Consider the following 20,029-nt stretch of genomic DNA (forward strand, 5'->3'; position numbering starts at 1 on the left):
TCACGGATGTGTTCAGTAAAGCTTCTGCTGATATCCTTCCTCCTCATAGAGAATGGGACTGTCCGATTGATCTCGTTCCAGGGAAGGTTCCACCTCGCGGCCGAACTTATCCGTTGTCTCTGCCTGAGACGCATTCTATGGAGGAATATATTAAAGAGAACCTAGCAAAGGGGTTCATTCGACCTTCTTCTTCTCCAGCCGGCGCAGGCTTCTTTTTTGTAAAAAAGAAAGATGGTGGTCTGCGGCCGTGCATCGACTACAGAGGTTTGAACGACATTACCATCAAGAACCGTTATCCTTTACCCCTGATTACTGAGCTCTTTGACAGAGTTAGCGGAGCTACCATCTTTACAAAGCTGGACTTGCGAGGTGCATACAATCTCATCCGGATCCGTGAGGGTGACGAGTGGAAGACCGCCTTTAACACCCGTGACGGACATTATGAGTACCTCGTCATGCCCTTCGGATTGAGCAATGCTCCAGCTGTCTTCCAGCATTTTGTCAATGAGATCTTCAGAGACATTCTATACCGTCATGTCGTGGTCTATCTAGACGATATCCTCATTTTTGCCAACGATTTAGAGGAACATCGTTTTTGGGTTAAAGAGGTTCTGTCCCGTCTCCGTGTCAACCATCTCTATTGCAAATTAGAAAAATGCGTCTTTGAAGTCAAGTCCATTCCGTTTCTAGGGTACATTGTGTCCGGTTCCGGACTAGAGATGGATCCTGAGAAACTACAAGCAATCCAGAATTGGCCGGTACCCTTAACCCTCAAAGGGGTCCAGAGGTTCTTAGGGTTCGCCAACTATTACCGAAAGTTTATACGAGACTTTTCCACCATTGTGGCGCCTATTACTGCTTTCACTAAGAAGGGTGCTAACCCGTCCAAGTGGTCTGAAGAAGCCATGCAAGCATTTCATCTTTTAAAACAAAGGTTCATCTCTGCGCCTGTTCTGAAACAGCCTGACATCGACTCTCCTTTCATCTTAGAGGTGGATGCCTCCTCCGTTGGAGTAGGAGCGGTGTTATCTCAGAGGGCTAAAGATGGCCATTTACACCCTTGCAGTTTCTTCTCCCGGAAGTTCTCCCCAGCTGAGCGCAACTATGCCATTGGCGACCAGGAGTTGCTAGCCATCAAGCTCGCTCTAGAAGAGTGGCGGTATCTGCTGGAGGGAGCTTCTCATTCAATCACCATACTTACAGACCACAAGAACCTTTTATACCTGAAGGGCGCACAATGTCTCAACCCTCGTCAGGCCAGATGGGCACTTTTCTTTTCCAGGTTCGACTTTAAACTCCAGTTCTGTCCGGGCTCTCAGAATCGCAAGGCCGATGCCCTTTCCCGCTCATGGGAGCAAGAAAATGAGTCCGAGTCTTCAGACAAGCATCCTATTATAAATCCGTTGGCATTCTCCACGGTAGGGATGGACTCTACGCCCCCATCAGGGAAAAGTTTTGTGAAGCCGATGCTAAGGAAGAAGCTCATGCATTGGGCCCATGCTTCCCGTTTTGCCGGACATACAGGTATCCAAAAAACCCTGGAGTTTATCTCTAGGTCCTATTGGTGGCCAACTCTGAAAAAGGACGTCTTGGAGTTTATTGCATCTTGCCCAAAGTGTGCCCAACATAAAGTATCCCGCCAGTCGCCTGCGGGGCAACTGGTTCCACTATCCGTTCCCCGTCGACCATGGACCCACTTGTCGATGGATTTCATTACAGACTTACCCATGTGCAACAAGTTCAATACCATCTGGGTGGTAGTTGACCGGTTCACCAAGATGGCACACTTCATTCCTCTCACCGGTCTTCCGTCAGCTTCCAAGTTGGCTCAAGTATTCATACAAGAGATCTTCCGACTCCACGGTCTTCCTGAAGAAATTATCTCAGATCGAGGAGTTCAATTCACAGCCAAATTCTGGCGAAGTTTATGTCAAGTCCTCCAAGTCAAGCTAAAGTTTTCCACGGCTTACCATCCTCAGACCAATGGTCAAACCGAGAGGGTGAATCAGGACTTGGAGGCCTTCCTCCGCATCTATGTGTCCTCCTCTCAAGATGACTGGGTTCAATTACTTCCCTGGGCCGAGTTCTGTCATAACAACCAGTATCATTCTTCATCTGCTTCAACACCATTCTTCACTAACTTTGGATTCCACCCTAAAGTCCCTGAGTTCCAACCGCTTCCAGCAACTTCTGTTCCCGCAGTGGATATCACCTTGCATCAGTTTGCCAATATCTGGAAGAGCGTACGATCAGCTCTGCTCAAGGCATCGTTCAGGTACAAGAAGTTTGCGGATAAGAAGCGTCGAGCAGTTCCTGCTCTCAAGGTGGGTGATCGGGTATGGTTATCCACGAAGAATTTGAGGTTAAGAGTTCCCAGTATGAAGTTTGCACCTCGCTATATCGGTCCTTTCAAGATTGAACAAGTCATCAATCCTGTTGCTTACAGACTCCAGTTGCCTCCCTTCTTAAAAATACCCAGGACATTCCATGTTTCCCTGTTGAAACCGCTGATCTTGAATCGGTTTCATTCCTCACTTCCTCCAACTCCGAAAGTCCAAACTCAACGAGGCGTTGAGTATGAAGTGGCCAAGATCCTGGACTCACGTCACCGTTACGGTCAACTACAATATCTTATTGACTGGAAGGGTTATGGTCCTGAGGAACGTTCATGGACCAATGCTTCTGATGTCCATGCTCCTGCCTTGGTCCGGAGATTCCATTCCAAGTTTCCTCAAAAGCCAAAGAAGTGTCCTGGGGCCACTCCTAAAGGGGGGGTGCTGTCACGATCCGGGTATCTGGACGCCATTTCTTACCCATCAGATGCCTCCTAAGGCTGGCTCAGCGCTCCAGGACCGGATCCCATCTGTTATCCTGATGTGTACATTCCTGTATCCTCTCCTGTCACTCTGGGACGCTGTCACAGTAAACGCCATATTACACCTGGCATGGCGTCTCCCGCGGCCTCCGCCGCCGTCCCTGAACTTCTGCATGCAGAGTGTCTGAGTGGCGATTACGTCAGCCGCGGCCTCCGCTGTGTCCGCGTGGTTGGATGTGCATCTGTCAGCCTGGCGCCTCCTGTCTCCGGTGGCCGGCGCCGCCATTACTGTTTTCATTACCACATGGATTACAAACCAAACTTCCCTCCAAGTGTCTGCATGGGCGCAGCCATCTTGGATTCTGTCAGCTGATCATTTCCACCAATCTGTTCTCAGTATTGATAATCTGCATAATTGCCTAGCCAATCCCTTCCTTGCTGCAGGTATAAATACACTGTGCCTGAGCAAGGAAGGCGTCAGTGCTTTGCTTGTCAAACCTAGTTCCTGTTTGTCTCTCTCCTGTGATTGTCTTCCAGGTTCCAGCTCCTGTCTCAAGACTTCCACCATAGAGACCCGCACCAGCATTCCACCTGCGGTGTAGCCTGACTCTCCAATCCATTGTGGATTCATCTGTTTCCAGCTACAACATTACCTGCTTCCAGCTCAGCTTCCAGCAGAGTACAGCTTCCCTTAAAGGGCCGGTGTCCTTTCTACACTTTACCACTCTCCACCGGTATTATTATTTCTCCGCTCTCAAGTTCTACATTTCAGTTCATATTTCATCGCTCCCAAGTTCATTTATTATTTAACTGGTTCCAGCCAGTATCCACTCCGTGCTAACAACAGTCTGGTTCCAGCCAGTATCCACAGCAGCTGTTTTATCTTCAGCAACCCAGCTTTTCCTGGAACACCAGCTGGCACAATCCTGGGTTATCTCCATTGCTACAGTCGGGCCTGGTAAGGACTTTCCATCTAGAAGATCATAAGAACTATCTCACACTACCAGTGCCCTGTGGCTCCTGCCATCCTGTAGTACCCAGGAACTGTATTTATTCTTTGCTGACTTTTACGTTTTCTTTTACTGCTGCTGTGTTGCGGAGTTGTCATAATAAACATCATTGACTTTTATCCAAGTTGTCGTGGTCACGCCTTCGGGCAGTTATTATTCATGTTACTTACATGTCCAGGGGTCTGATACAACCTCCCAGGTTCCGGTACATCTCAGCCCCTACAACTGAGGCTGCCTCCCGTCAGCTCAGGCCCTCAGTTGTGACATGCTGTCTTAAGAGATATGTATATATAAAACATGCCCAAAGAGACATGAGTATACTGGGTCCTAGAGTCAAAGCTATGTCGATTTCTGCTTGACGTGTCCTGTAGAATATGCAATGGACAGATGATGCCGACTTAAGAGGCATATGGAAGGCTGAGGATTGTGTGGAGAAGAGTTCTCGGACCTGGTCTCCACAGCTATAGCTGGTAATTCTGATATTTTGCCTTATATTCCTACACAGCCTAGGAAAGCACAACATTATTAAATGCAGCCTTTCGAATAAAGAGACAAGAAAGTCCGAGGTGCGTCCTTTCTTGCCAGAGGCGGGGGTAGAGGAAAGAAGCTGCACAACACGGGTTCACTACGGCTGGCCGGCGGTCGGGCTCCCGGCGACCAGCATCCCGGCACCGGGAGCCCGACCACCGGCTTACCGACAGCGTGGCGAGCGCAAATGAGCTCCTTGCGGGCTCGCTGCGCTCGCCACGCTACGGGCACGGTGGTGCGCTACGCGCGCCACACTATTTTATTCTCCCTCTATGGGGGTCGTGGACCCCCACGAGGGAAAATAAGTGTCGGTATGCCGGCTGTCGGGCTCCCGGCGCCGGTATACTGAGCGCCGGGAGCCCGACCGCCGGCATACAGAAGACTACCCGCACAACACAGCTAGTTCCCAGGAACAGAAGTCCTCCCCGGCCTCTACAAAAATCCACCGCATGTCGCTGGGGCTCCACAGGCGGAGCTAGGCCCGGTGGGGGGCACACCTTCGTAAGTTCAGCCACAAGTGGGTTCACTCCCTGTTAGATCCCTGGGCAATAGATATGGTGTCTCAGGGATACAAGCTGGACTTTGAGAAGATGCCCCCTCACCGACGGCCCTGCCGGCTTCCCCCCCACGAGAGGGAAACAGTGTTAACTGCAATTCACAAATTATATCTTCAACAGGTGGTGGTCAAGGTTCCCCTCCTTCAACAAGGAGGGGGGTATTATTCGACCATGTTGTAGTCCCGAAACCAGACGGTTCGGTCAGACCCATATTGAATTTAAAATCCCTGAACATATACCTGAAAAGGTTCAAGTTCAAGATGGAATCGCTAAGAGCGGTCATTGCAAGCCTGAAAGGGGGAGATTTTATGGTGACTCGGGACATAAAGGATGCATACCTTCATGTCCCCATTTATCCACCTCATCAGGCGTACCTCAGAATTGCGGTACGGGATTGTCATTACCAATTTCAGACGTTGGCGTTTGGTCTCTCCACGGCCTTGAGAATACTCACCAAGGTAATGGCGGAAATGATGGTGCTCCTGCGGAAGCAAGGTGTCACTATTATCACGTACTTGGACGATCTCCTCATAAAAGCGAGATAAAGAGAGCAGTTGCTGAACAGCGTATCACTTTCTCTGGAAGTGTGACGACAACACGGCTGGATTCTATATATTCCAAAGTCGCAGTTGGTTCTCACAGCTCATCTGCCTCTCCTAGGCATGATCCTAGAAACAGACCAGAAAAGGGTTTATCTCCTGATAGAGAGAGCTCAGGAGCTCGTGACACTGGTCAGGAATCTATTAAAACCAAAACAGGTGTCAGTGCATCACTGTACTCGAGTCCTGGGAAGGAGGGTGGCATCATACGAGGCCATTCCCTTCGGCAGGTTCCATGCGAGGACCTTCCAATGGGACTTACTGGACAAGTGGTCCGGATCACATCTTCAGATGCATCGGTTAATCACCCTATCCCCCAGGGCCAGGGTGTCTCTCCTGTGGTGGCTGCAGAGTGCTCACCTTCTCGATGGTCGCAGATTCGGCATTCAGGACTGGGTCCTGGTGACCACAGATGCAAGCCTCCGAGGGTGGGGGGCAGTCACACAGGGAAGAAATTTCCAAGGGCTGTGGTCAAGGCAGGAGACTTGCCTTCACATCAATATCCTGGAACTAAGGGCCATATACAACGCCCTAAGTCAAGCGGAGACCCTGCTTCGCGACCAACCGGTTCTGATTCAGTCAGACAATACCAAGGCGGCACAAGGAGCAGGGTGGCGATGGTAGAAGCCACCAGAATTCTTCGCTGGGCGGAGAATCACGTAAGCGCACTGTCAGCAGTGTTCATTCCAGGAGTGGACAACTGGGAAGCAGACTTCCTCAGCAGGCACGGCCTCCACCCGGGAGAGTGGGGACTTCCTCAAGAAGTCTTCATGCAGATTGCAAGTCGGTGGGAACTGCCACAGGTGGACATGATGGCATCTTGCCTCAACAAAAAGCTGCAGAGATATTGCGCCAGGTCAAGAGACCCTCAGGCGATAGCTGTGGACGCACTGGTGACACCGTGGGTGTTCCCGTCGGTCTATGTATTTCCTCCTCTTCCTCTCATACCCAAGGTGCTGAGAATCATAAGAAAAGAGGAGTGAGAACAATACTCTTTGTCCCGGATTGGCCAAGAAGGACTTGGTTTCCAGATCTGCAAGAAATACTCACAGAGGACCCGTGGCCTCTGCCTCTAAGACAGGACTTGTGCAACAGGGGCCCTGTCTGTTCCAAGACTTACCGCGGCTGCGTTTGACGGCATGGCGGTTGAACGCCGGATCCTAGCAGAAAAAGGCATTCCGGATGAGGTAATTCCTACGCTGATAGAGGCTAGGAAGGATGTGATGGCTCAACATTATCACCGTATATGGCGAAAATATGTTGCTTGGTGTGAGGCCAGGAATGCCCCTACGGAGAAATTCCAGCTGGGCCGTTTCATTCACTTCCTACAGTCGGGAGTGACTTTGGGCCTGAAATTGGGTTCCATTAAGGTCCAGATTTCGGCTCTATCCATTTTCTTTAAAAAAGAACTGGCTTCTCTTCCTGAAGTACAGACGTTTGTAAAGGGAGTGCTGCATATTCAGCCCCCTTTTGTGCCTCCAGTGGCACCTTGGGATTGTCAAAGTCAGAAAAATATCATGTATCATGTATCATGTATGCGCATTTACGGTAGAGTTTGTGTGCGTCTAGCGGGCGACTCGATCGTTACATATTTTAACCATATAATGTATTTTGTAGATTATGGTCCCTTTGATAGAATCTGAAAGTTTAGTTAATGTAGCATGTTCATAGACAAAGAGATCCCTCTTTGTTTGATACGAAGGGTCAGACAGAGGTTATACAGTGGTGTTTAGTATCCATCGGAAGAGTATTTAATTAGCAATATTCCGGTGTTGGTTTGAAGCGGATTAATCGCTCGTGCGAATAGTTATGGACATAAGCAGTTTATGGACTTTTACTATTATTTGCACTTTATTATCCATGCGGCGGGAAACCTAGTTTCCCACCCACCTGAGCAGTTGGAAATAGTCACAGCCCACCTGTATGAATCAACCTATGACCTTTTGTTATAATGCGAAGACGAATTCCTGTGTCCAATGAACAATGAGATTGTAGGGACCATTGTATTGTATTGTGAGTGGTGTATATATAGACGAGCCGATCTGATCCAGCTCCACTCTACTCTCTTCAACGGTTCTCATCACTGATAATCGGGAGCTGGATATTCAGAAAGGCGCATGCGATTGTTCCCCTTGTGCGTAAGTTTCTCCGCAATCATATTGTCTTTATTGTTATTGTGAGCCATATCTCTCTCTCTCTTCTCCCCTTTTCTCTCTCTTTTCCTCTTAAAGTGTCATTGTGCTGTTATTGTATTTCATGTGTAGTTATCTGGTTAGTTAGTCTATGTTATATTGGTAGTGTATGACTTGTATTGTATTATTCTTTAGCAAATAGAACGTTTATATAAGGTGTTAGAACCTAAGATCGGTATCTGTGTATTTCTTATATTTCTAAGTATTCTCTGAGCGTCGGAGATGCTCGTACAGCTTTAAGTTAATAAGGTTACACTGTGTTACATTTACACCCTATCACTACACCAAGGTTTATTGCATAGATACATTGTTTATGGTATAGTTATAAAGGTTTAACATTGTGAGCATCAGCGCCGCTTGTGATCTCCTCGTGGTCCCAAGCGTCCGCTACGCTAGTAGCATATCATTACGTTAGTCGGCAGCCTATAGCGTGCCTGCCTGTGATCTCTTGGCCGTGAGCGAACGTGACGCTCGAGCGTCTCGACTACGGCTAAGCGATTGTTACGCAACGTGCGTACCCTTACGGTATTCCATACGCCAATAGCGTACTGTGTTCTTTGACCTCTTAAAGGGTTTTAAGTAAGATAAATATTTAGCTTTATCAATTGGCGGCTCGTCCGTCCTTCACATATCTGTACTAGGTAATTTCAGCAGACATTATCCATCAGCAAAGGGCGGGAGATCATATTCCTCGTAGTGCTGCCTGGATAAGCGTCTGCTTCGCTTAGTAAAGGGTGCTGAAGGAATCCGGAACCGGAGGTAAGAACAACACGCTAGTGTCTTTTAAAACTGTTTTTTTCTGTTTTGCGTACGCACACACGCACGCATATATCTGCATTTCTTTTTCATTCGTGTATTTTCATATCACTCTCCTGTTTGCCATTTTATAATTGATAAACGTGCTAAGAGAGATTTGTCGCTATTAATAGTTAAAGAGTAAAAGTAATACATTAAGGGGTAAATTGAAAAGCATGCACACAGCTCTGCCTAAGGATACAAGGAGAGATCTGTGTGGTGCTCGGTAGATGATCGAGGATCACCTACATTGATAAACGTGTTAATTGTGTTACGGTGGATATCTGCCTTGCGTACACGTGTCTCTAACAAAAGGCTGAGACCCGCGTGCGCAACCCAAAGGCCGACGCACGCAGCGTATATTACGCAACGGAGCGTCTGGGTACGCCCACGTAACAAATCACACGATAGTGTTATTTTAAACAGGCGAAAAGGTGGCAACGCGATAAATAGCGCAAGTCGATTTTAGTGTCCGAAATTTAAGCTAATAGATCCTTCTCCAATTTACGACTCATCTGGTCTAAAGGGAAGAAATTTCTGCGCAGAAATAGAATTAGAAACAAAAGTAAAAGTGTACATGTGGTGAGTGAGTGCAATTATATAAGTTTCTACAATTTTTGGGATCGAACCACAGGAAATCATCGAGTTCTCGTGAGGTACATACGTGTAAGTGACATACATGGTGGCTAGGGAGGCATCCCTTGTTAAACATATAAAGAGCATTAGAGTGTAGCAGACCAGGAGGTCATACTGTAGCAGACCAGGAGGTCCGGAACAGACCAGGAGGTCTAGGTACAGCAGACAAAGAAGTCCGCTATAGAGACAAGTAGCCCAACACCAGGAAGGGTTGGTGCGGAACCCATATAGGCCATAAAGCTCAGGCTGAAGGAATTCGCAGCTGCTAAATTTCGATTCCACTGGTCGCTCCGCACATAAGATTAGTTGCTTATGTGCTGAACGATTGTACCGCACGTAATTGTGTGCATTAGTTAGTAATTTGACCCAGTACCATTTGCGTACGGAAGGGGTCATAAACGCTATTTGTACATTCTAACGTGATTTGTGTAATTTTTTATTTTTTTTAAGGGAAGTTCGCTGGTCACTCAGGAATTATCCAACAACCAACAGTTACTGGAAAGGGTTAATGCTCTTCGGATCACACTCGCATGTTCCAGTAAACAAAGGTTCATAGGGGCCCTGGGTCGAGTAAGCCAGCGCTAAAACAGTGTGTGGGCGTATTGGTCGGCGTGGGCGAGTGAGTGGGGTACTCGGTAAACCGCCACCGTCAGCCTATCTTGAACATCTTGGTTTTTGTAAGGGTTCGCTGAAGACCATGATATAAAGGTCAGAGGTAGTGCAAGCAACACCTGCAAGCTATGGGGGCCAGTTGTTCAGGTAGGGGGCGATCAACCTCGGTTCGGGTTGATTTAGTAAACCGACCAATCGGGTCGGCAAGGTATGTAATGTGTGAAAAATACGGTTCACACACAGAGGTTTTATGTGATGAATGGGAAAGAATGACTGTACATGACGGGGAGAAGTTCCCAAGAGTAGGCAGCTTTAGCCCAGATGTGTTACTAAATCTAAGGAGGAGGATATGTCTCATTAAATCAACAAAGAGACGGATCAAACATTATGATTATTTACAGTTATGGCAACAGGAGGGTGAAATACAGAGAGGATTGGCTCAGGCGGCGGGATCTAACCCTATCAGGAAACTGGTAGCCACGGCACCACCGCCACCATATATATCAGGAGAGAAATTGGTTGCGGAGAATGACGCACTAGGGTGCAATAAACAAACACTTAGCAACTGTATAAATGTTAAGGATAATATTAATAAGCTAACTAATACAAGTATTAACCCATGCAAGTTGTACCCTGTTTTAAACTTTCCCCAGGAGTGTGATCAAGAGGACGAATCGACAACAATATCGGCGCTCTCTCTAGCAGCCACCATATCAGAAACAACAGTAGGCACGGCCCAACCCGTAAGATTAGTATCAAAGGCCCCTAGCGGAGGGACAGGTGAGGTCGTATCAACGGGTAAGTACGGCACCATACACTATGCTGAAACCATTTCACCACAGGCTGTAGAATCTACTCAGAATGATATTATTAAACTTAATCCCGTTAGGGTAATAGCAGAGCCAAATGGGAAAACGGACACTACAGGAGTCACTCCTGTCAGAAACATTGCCATGCACTGCCCGTTTACCCGAATGGAATTAAGAGCAATAGTGTCTGAATTCCCTGATCCTAGGAAAGATCTAGTTGCTAGCCAGAAATACATCAGAGACCTAGGGAACACTGTAGAGCCCAATAACAAAGACTGGCAGATATTGCTGAGGGCATGTTTACCCTCCAATGTCGACCCAGAAAGGTTTTAAGCTGACTGTAAATTAGATGGAGAGGTACCCCTTACGGATGTGTACAACTCAGACAATGTAAAGAGGATAAATTTACAGTTGAAGGAGTATTTTCCAGCTGTAGTCAAATGGAATAGAATTTTCTCCATTAAACAAAAAGAGACAGAAACAGCTGCTGATTATTTTCATCGGGCACTACTAGAAATGGCAAAATACACAGGCATAGAAGACATTAAGACCAATGCAAATCATAGAGAAGTAGCAGTATCTGTGTTAATGGATGGTTTAAAAGAGGTATTGAAAGCAAGGGTACAGACCACGCAACCATGTTGGCGAGGTCTGTCGGTGGCTACTTTGAGAGAGGCTGCTATTGATCACGATCGAAATATCACCAGACACAGGGAGTCACAAGGTGATAAGTTAATGGCCGTAAGTATACAGGCTTTGACCACAAGGCAACCTTCGTATAAACCTCCGACCCCTGTGGGTAAGTCAAATGTGGTAACTTGTTATTTTTGTCATAGACAGGGACACATGGCACGAGACTGTAGAGCGAAAAATTCACAAAAATCATACCAACCCCCTAGACAACGACATGACACACGAAATTGGGATCAGGGTCCGCAGAGACGGAGTTATGAGCCACATACAGGGGAAACAAAAAGATATCCCCCAAAAGGAGACTGGCAAGCTTCTGGCAGTTCCCATTTAACCCCTTCTCAAGTAGTTGTTGCCAGCGGGATTCAGGGAGGTCACCATACCCAATAGGGGTGTGGCCACACCTGTAATCTGCAGCCAGTAAAATTGATTGCAAGTCTTGGAAGTGAACCCGAAATTGCAATTAATGTAGCTGGTAAATCATTAAACTTTCTTGTAGATACGGGGGCGGCCAAATCAGTGATAAATTCGACAGTGGGCATGAGAACCACTGGTAAGACAATTCCAGCCATGGGAGTAACGGGAGTAGTCCAGCACTACCCTGTTAGCAAACCAGCCGAGATTACAATAGGGCCTTTACATACCAAGCATTCCTTTTTGCTGGCTGCATCGGCACCGACTAATCTCCTGGGAAGAGATTTATTGTGTAAAATGGGGTGCGTCATTTATTGTACTCCTGAAGGTGTATTCTTAGACATACCTGAGAATAACGCTCAGGAAGTACGAGACATGTTAGACTCCCCATCAAAATTAATGACACATAACGTTATGACAAATAGGACTCCATCCCAAGTAGAAGAAATGACATCCCAAATACCAGAGTCACTTTGGACAAAAGATGGACAAGACACTGGATTAATGGCAAACATAGCTCCGGTAGTTGTGCAAGTAAAAGATGGTAGGATAGCTCCAAAAATCCCACAATACCCTCTGAAGCCAGAGGTGGAGTTAGGAGTATATCCCGTAATAGAGCGCTTGCTACAACAGGGCATTCTGGTAAGAACATCCAGCACTGCCAATAGTCCCATCTTCCCTGTGAAAAAGAGTGGGGGGAGGGGTTACAGGCTAGTGCAGGATCTAAGGGGGATTAACAAAATAGTTGAGAGTCAGTTCCCCGTAGTGCCAAATCCAGCTGTCATCCTTATGCAGATCCCTCCCACTGCGAAATTTTTCACTGTTATTGACCTCTGCTCCGCTTTCTTCTCGGTACCTCTGCACCCTGACAGCCAATATTTGTTTGCATTTACATACAGAGGAGTCCAATACACATGGACTCGATTACCACAAGGTTTCATAGACAGTCCAAGCATATTTTCCCAGGCTTTGCATGATTGTTTACAGTCTTTCCAACCAGAGAGTGGATCAATATTGATACAGTATGTGGATGATTTACTACTGTGTTCAGATTCATTGGAAGCATCCCTGAAGGATACGAAACAGCTCCTGTTTCATCTTTCAGACACAGGACACAAGGTTTCCAAAGACAAGTTGCAATTATGCCAAACTAAAGTAAAATATTTAGGACACTGTCTAACACAAGGACTGAGACACCTGACCTCTGATAGAATCCAAGCAATTAGAGACATGACTCTGCCACAAACCCAGCAACAAATCAGAACATTTTTAGGAATGTGTGGGTATTGCCGTAACTGGATCCCAGGATTTTCCATTCTAGCATTACCTTTGCAGGAGATGGTCTCATCAAACAAACCTGATCGGATTTCGCATACAGACGAATCCGAGATGGCATTTGAGAAACTCAAACTGTGCCTAACGCAGGCACCAGCATTAGGTATGCCAGACTATGGGAAACCCTTTGAGCTGTACGGAACAGAAAGTGCTGGTTGCGCGGCAGGCGTCCTAACCCAAAAGCACGGTGATGCCAGCAGGCCGGTAGCATACTACAGCGCTCAGCTAGATACGGTAGCGCGATCCCTCCCCACATGCTTGCGAAGCGTTGCTGCGATAGCATTGCTAGTAACGAAAAGCGAAGATGTAGTGCTAGGACACAACCTCACAATTCATACACCACATGCAGTGTCAGCCTTGCTAAATTCTGCCCAAACCAGGCACGTCTCATCAGCGCGGTTTACAAGATGGGAATTGGCACTAATGGCCCCCGTAAACATCACCATAAGGAGATGCAGTGCATTAAATCCTGCAACATATCTCCCAGGTGTGCCTGGACAGGCACAAAGGGTGGAGGACGAGAGTGATGGGGAAGGAGGATTTAATACAAGGGATGGCACACATGATTGTATGGAATATTTGACCCAAAATTTCACGGCAAGACCTGACATCAGTGACAACCCACTGGAAGATGTAGATCTTACTTTTTACACTGACGGTAGTTGTCACAGACAGTCGGACTCGGGAGACTTGTGTACTGGATACGCAGTCGTAGATGACCAAGGCACCATAGAAGCAGAACCGCTAGGCCCACCTCACTCAGCCCAGGTTGCTGAACTGGTTGCCCTAACCAGAGCATGTGAATTGGCTAAGGGCAAGTCAGCCAATATCTACACTGATTCTAGATACGCCTTCGGGGTAGTACATGATTTCGGAGCCCTATGGCGCCTCAGAAATTTCATGACGCCAGCTGGTACACCGGTAGCACATGCAGCCCACATCAAAAGACTTCTAACAGCGATACAGGAACCCGACAGAGTGGCTGTTATCAAGTGTAAAGCACATACATATAGCCAGGACCCAGTATCACTTGGTAACAGCCGAGCAGACGAAGCTGCTAAGTTAGCAGCCGGTACCCCCAGACAGACAGACACCACACAACTGATGGTATTTAATACCATCAACACACAGAAGTTGTGTGAAATGCAAAATTTGTGTTCCACACAGGAAAAGGCAGTCTGGAAGGCAAAAGGATATGGCCAGGAGTCCTCAGGACTCTGGACGGATGGACAAGGTAAACCAGTGGCCCCCAGAGCATATCTTCCATGCTTAGCTGAGGCAGCACACGGGCTGACTCATCTGGGCAAGGAAGGAATGTGTAAGTTGGTAAGAGCATATTGGTGCGCCCCAGGATTTTCATCTCATGCAGGTAAGAGAGCAATGTCATGCCTTACCTGTTTGAGGAAGAATATCGGAAAGGCAATACCAACAGAACCATCTCATATCCCACCTACAGGCGGCCCTTTTCAGGTAATACAGATTGACTTTATACAATTACCCCCTTGTCGAAATTTGAAATATGTACTTGTTTGTATAGATGTATTCTCAAATTGGGTCGAAGCATTTCCTGCGGCCACAAATACCGCTATGTTTACCGCTAAGAAAATTGTGCAGGAATTTGTATGTAGATACGGTATCCCTAGAATAATTGAAAGTGATAGGGGTACCCATTTTACAGGTGATGTCTTTCAAGGAATGTGTAAATTGATGGGAATTGATAGTAAGCTGCACACTCCATACCGCCCCCAGGCGAGTGCGAAGGTGGAAAGAGTGAACAGCACTATTAAAAATAAACTGAGTAAAGTGATGGCAGAAACAGGATTGACATGGCCAGAAGCTTTACCCATTGTACTATACAGCATCAGAACCACTCCCAGGTCCCCTCTTAATCTGTCCCCCTTTGAAATCTTGTTTGGTCGACAACCGCATGTTATGATTAACCCTCAGGATGATTTGAAGTGTAACAATGAAGTGACTGTAAAATACCTGGTTAACATGAGTAAACAGCTAAGGAATCAAAATGATAATTTGAAATTAGTGATTCCTGATTTACCAGATAGTAATTGTCATGACATTGAACCTGGGGATTATGTAATGATACGGAATTTTCTACGCTCAGGTTGCCTTATTGACAGATGGGAAGGACCATACCAAGTCTTATTGACTAGCACTACAGCATTGAAGGTTGCCGAGAGAGAGACTTGGGTTCATTCGTCCCATTGTAAGAAGGTTGCTGATCCAGAGAGGTCCCGTGATAAAGAACAGACGGTAGAGGAAGTTGTATCACTGGAGTGTCTGTTTCAGGAGGACTGAGGCGGCACCTGAGCTTTGAAAATCATAAGATCGGAAGCAGTTGTCGATCCCCTGTTCCCTTTTATTGTTTTCTCCACTTCCCATCCCATCTCCCTCAATTATTTTTTCCCCCTTCTTACTCTTCTCCGTTTCCTCCTATAAGATGGACTTGCCCCAAGAGACTGTGATCCGGATTTTCCTGTTGACCATGATGTTGACCAGAGCAGTCTGTTCCGGCGAGAGTACCATGGAGGTCGAGAGAGGTTCTGGAATGGGTTCTGATGACAAAGATGGAGGCGTAGTTTTCCAAGAGCAACTTAACCAACAAGTAAAGGCGAGTATCAGAAAACGATCCGATAGCATTGACAATAGAAGGAATTGTGAAGGATTGTTAGCTGAAGAAAACTGTATCTGTAGGCTCTGTGACAATGTAGTTGAGGATGGGTGCATCAAGAAATGTCAGTCCAGTTTTAATATCCACATGGACCGGCATCCATTGAGTGACTATCACTCCTTAGTGGGTAATGTGTTAAATCAGACAGATTGTTGGGTATGCTCTCAAGTACCTCAAGGCCATAGCAAATCAGGATTGGTACCATTCCCTTTAACGGTAGGGGAGGTACTTGAGCTAAAGGGTGGGAGACCGGTGGACAGGAGGTTTAATATCTCCAGCCCTCCTAGTTTGAAGCTCCACCAATATCATGTGGATAGGTCCCTAATATGTTTCAACATTTCCAATCCCCGAAAGCCGGGAAATTGGGAAGTGTCATGGAGTAACCAAACCATGACCTTTTCATATAGAGCAGATAGAATGCCTACAGATACAGAGCTTATACGCCACATAGCCGGAAGGGAAAAATCTTTCCGATATAGGTATACCCTAGGAAATAGGATCATGAGAGTTGGAGAGGTATCACCAGGATACTGTGCACATATCATACAAACAGATACGTGTACTAGACAGATGGGAGAATTAGGGTTAGGAGATTTCACATGGAAGATGTGTAATATGGTTATGTCCTACTCCGTCCCATATGTTCTCCCCGATGATGCATATTTCATATGCGGGAGGAAGGCGTATAAGTGGCTTGCCCCAAACTCTGAAGGATTGTGTTATATTGGAAAAGTACTGCCTGAGGTAATGACTGTATCACATACCAAAATGAAAGATATACACCGTGGTGCCCAAGCTCCTTATACTCACACTCATTACGAGCACATCGTTAAAAGGCAACTGACAGAAAGGACAGAGCACCCGGCCTCTGATCTGATCCATGAATCCACCGGGATTCAGGTTCTACTTGCGTTAGATTTCACTCGCACCGCTAGAGGAGTGCTGAACTATAGATATATATCTGCGCTTGCAAATTTATTAGACAATATCACAGAAATGTATGACGACACTTTTAGATATACCGGAAGAGAGCTCCAAGCTTATAAAACAGAACTGGTACAGCATAGGATGGTTCTTAATTATCTCACGGCAGTGACAGGTGGATATTGTGTCACACTGGCAACGCAGTACGGCGTGAAATGCTGCACTTATATTACGAATAGCACCGAGGACCCAGTCGAGGTCATAGACCAAAAGATGGACGATATTCTCCAATTAAAGTGGGAATTTCGCAGGAGACACAATCTCACCCTTGCTGCTGTGGGTAATGAGCTGACTGGTTGGGTGTCATGGTTGAACCCGCGAAATTGGTTCTCTGGTTTAGGAGAATGGGCTCAAGGAGTCATAATGGATGTAGGGAAGTTTCTTCTATGTATCTTAGGTGTTGTCATATCGATTGGCTTGATATTTAGATGCGGTCAGGCTTTAACGAAGTGCAAACGGAGTACCAGGGTAATGAGTCTAAGGAGTGAGGAAATTGTAATTCCAATGGATTTGATCTATGACCCAACGTGTCAGGAATCGACTTACCAGACTGGCATCCGTCCGCCGCTGCGGACTCCGTCCTGGCTCCCTGCGGTCACCTGTCGCCTATGCCCCTGCCATGGGACATCATCAGGGTCCTGGGAGCGCTCCTGAGCCAGCGGGCGTGTGCGCGCCGCGTCCCCGCTGGGCCGCGGCGTGGGCGCCGCCATGACAGTTTTCAAACAGCTAGTATACTGCGGCCAATCCGGTGCGTGGCCGCACCCACTGTCCTTTCCTCCATCCAATCCCTGCACACCATGGGGTATATAGGAGGCTACAGTTTCACCTCACAGGCATCCTGGACTTTGTGTCATTCTGACAACTCGCATGAAAGGATCGGCTCCTGTTTCTCCTGAGTTCCTGGTTCTCTGCTAAGAACTTATACTCCTGGTGATTCTACATTTCTCCCGTGGAACTTCAAGGCTCAGCAATACCAGCAACCTGCATTGGGCTTCACACTCATCACTACCTTGTGTACTTCAGCCTGCAGTTGAAGACTAAACTCCAGGTGTGTTCATTTCCTCCACCTGTGACACAGCTTGCTGCTGCCAGTGCCTCATCACCTGCACTGTGAGTTGGTCTCCTGCTTATGCTCAGGTTTGCAATATCCATCTACTGCCTTAGTTCTCTGTTTTAAAACCCTGCACTGGTTTCTAAACCAGAATCATTTCATTGACATTCATTCCGTTGTTTTATATTTCCGGATATGATTTCTCAACTCACCTATCACCCATTGCCATAGACTGTTGTTATCATTCCAAGTGTTTGACTTTTCCATCTGCTATTATTATTATTATTTCTGCTGCATTTCTGTTAATACTTATCTGCTGAATAAATACCATTGCGCTCATGCGCAAGAACGTGATTCAACCTCCTCGTCTCTTTCCTCCTACCTCCACTGACCCACTAGCGCCCCCTCCGGGGACACAGACCAAACACAATCTGACAGTAAGTCCAGGATCGATGGACTCGGATGGTGGACGGAGTGTGGGGTCAGAGGCCTTGCAAAATCTGGTCTCCCGTCTGGATGGTCAAGAGGTTGCGCAGCAGCAGATGCTTCACTTTCTACAAGGGATGTCCTCCCGATTGGATACACTGCAGCAGTCCCTGCCAAGTGTACTCTCACCTACTGTTACCCCAGCACCTGCCAGTGCTGTAAGTTCTTCTATGTCGGCTGCTTCAGCTCCAGTGTCACGTCTGCACCTGCCCGTGCCGAGCAAATATGATGGCAGTCCTAAATTATGTCGCGGGTTTCTTAATCAGTGCGAAATACAGTTTGAGTTATTGCCACATAACTTTCCTACACCAAGGTCCAAGGTTGCCTACATTATTTCCTTACTCTCTGGATCTGCTCTGAATTGGGTGTCTCCTCTGTGGGAACGTGCTGACCCTCTGATTAATAACTACTCTGACTTCGTGTCAACCTTTAGACGGATCTTTGACGAGCCTGGTCGTGCAACATCAGCTTCGGCAGACCTGATCCAAATTCGTCAAGGTAACCGAAGCATGGGACAATATGTCATCCAGTTCCAGACGTTGGCTGCAGAAGTCCAATGGAACAACCAAGCTCTGGTAGCAACCTTCTGGCACGGACTTTCGGATCGGATCAAGGACGAACTGGCAACCCGTGACATTCCTGTTCAACTGTCTGACTTGATCTCCCTGTGTATAAAGCTGGACTCTCGCATCCGCGAACGCAATAATGAACGCGCTCGGAGTGAGCCTCGCAGAGTAAGGTTCATACCCTCTGTACAGTTCCAGCCTCCTTCTTCTTCTGACGAGCCTATGCAGGTAAATAGGTCCCACCTAACCCCTGAGGAACGGGCAAGAAGAATACGAGAGAGGCTCTGCCTATACTGTGCTGCTGCGGGTCATCAAATTAACTCCTGCACGATGCGTTCGGGAAACGCCAGATCCTGACTTGTAAGGGAGGAGTCAAGTTAGGATCATTCAGTCAAGCTCCTTCTCAACAAGATCTCATTCTTCCAGTGACGCTAGAAACTTCCGTTGGGCTCCAGTCTGCGTCAGCATTAGTGGACTGCGGTGCTGCAGGAAATTTTATCACCCAAGCTGCGGTAAACAAATTTTGCCTGTCTACCTGTGAACTTTCTTGTCCTGTATACATTACTGCTGTGGATGGTAGTAGAATCTCCAAAGGGAACATTTCACATCAAACTACCCCAGTGGTTCTGGGAGTTGGATTTCTCCATTCAGAAATTATCAAGTTCCTGGTCATTCCTCAAGCCACCCAGGAGATTGTCTTGGGCATGCCTTGGCTCCAGCTACATAACCCACAGTTCGACTGGACAACGTTGCAGCTTACCTCATGGGGTTCACACTGTCATCATTCCTGCTTAGCCCAAGTGTGTCCCATTAAGTCTACCGAAGTGAAGTCACAGCTAAGTCTCCCAGCAGTTTATCAAGACTTCGCAGACGTCTTCTGCGAAAAGGCTGCTGATATCCTGCCGCCCCATAGGGAATGGGATTGTCCCATTGATCTCCTTCCTGGCAAGAAGCCACCCAGGGGGCGCACCTATCCTTTGTCTGTTCCTGAAACAGAGGCGATGAGTAACTACATTAGAGAGAATCTTCAGAAAGGATTTATCCGTCCGTCATCATCACCCGCTGGTGCAGGTTTCTTCTTTGTCAAAAAGAAGGATGGAGGACTACGTCCATGCATTGACTATCGGGGTCTCAATGACATTACCATCAAGAATAGTTATCCTCTACCACTTATTACCGAACTTTTTGATAGAGTTAAGGGGGCTCGCATCTTCACCAAGTTAGATCTCCGCGGTGCCTATAATCTCATCAGAATCCGGAGTGG

Source organism: Pseudophryne corroboree, chromosome 8 (genome assembly GCF_028390025.1).
Source record: "Pseudophryne corroboree isolate aPseCor3 chromosome 8, aPseCor3.hap2, whole genome shotgun sequence".
Lineage (NCBI taxonomy): Eukaryota > Metazoa > Chordata > Amphibia > Anura > Myobatrachidae > Pseudophryne > Pseudophryne corroboree.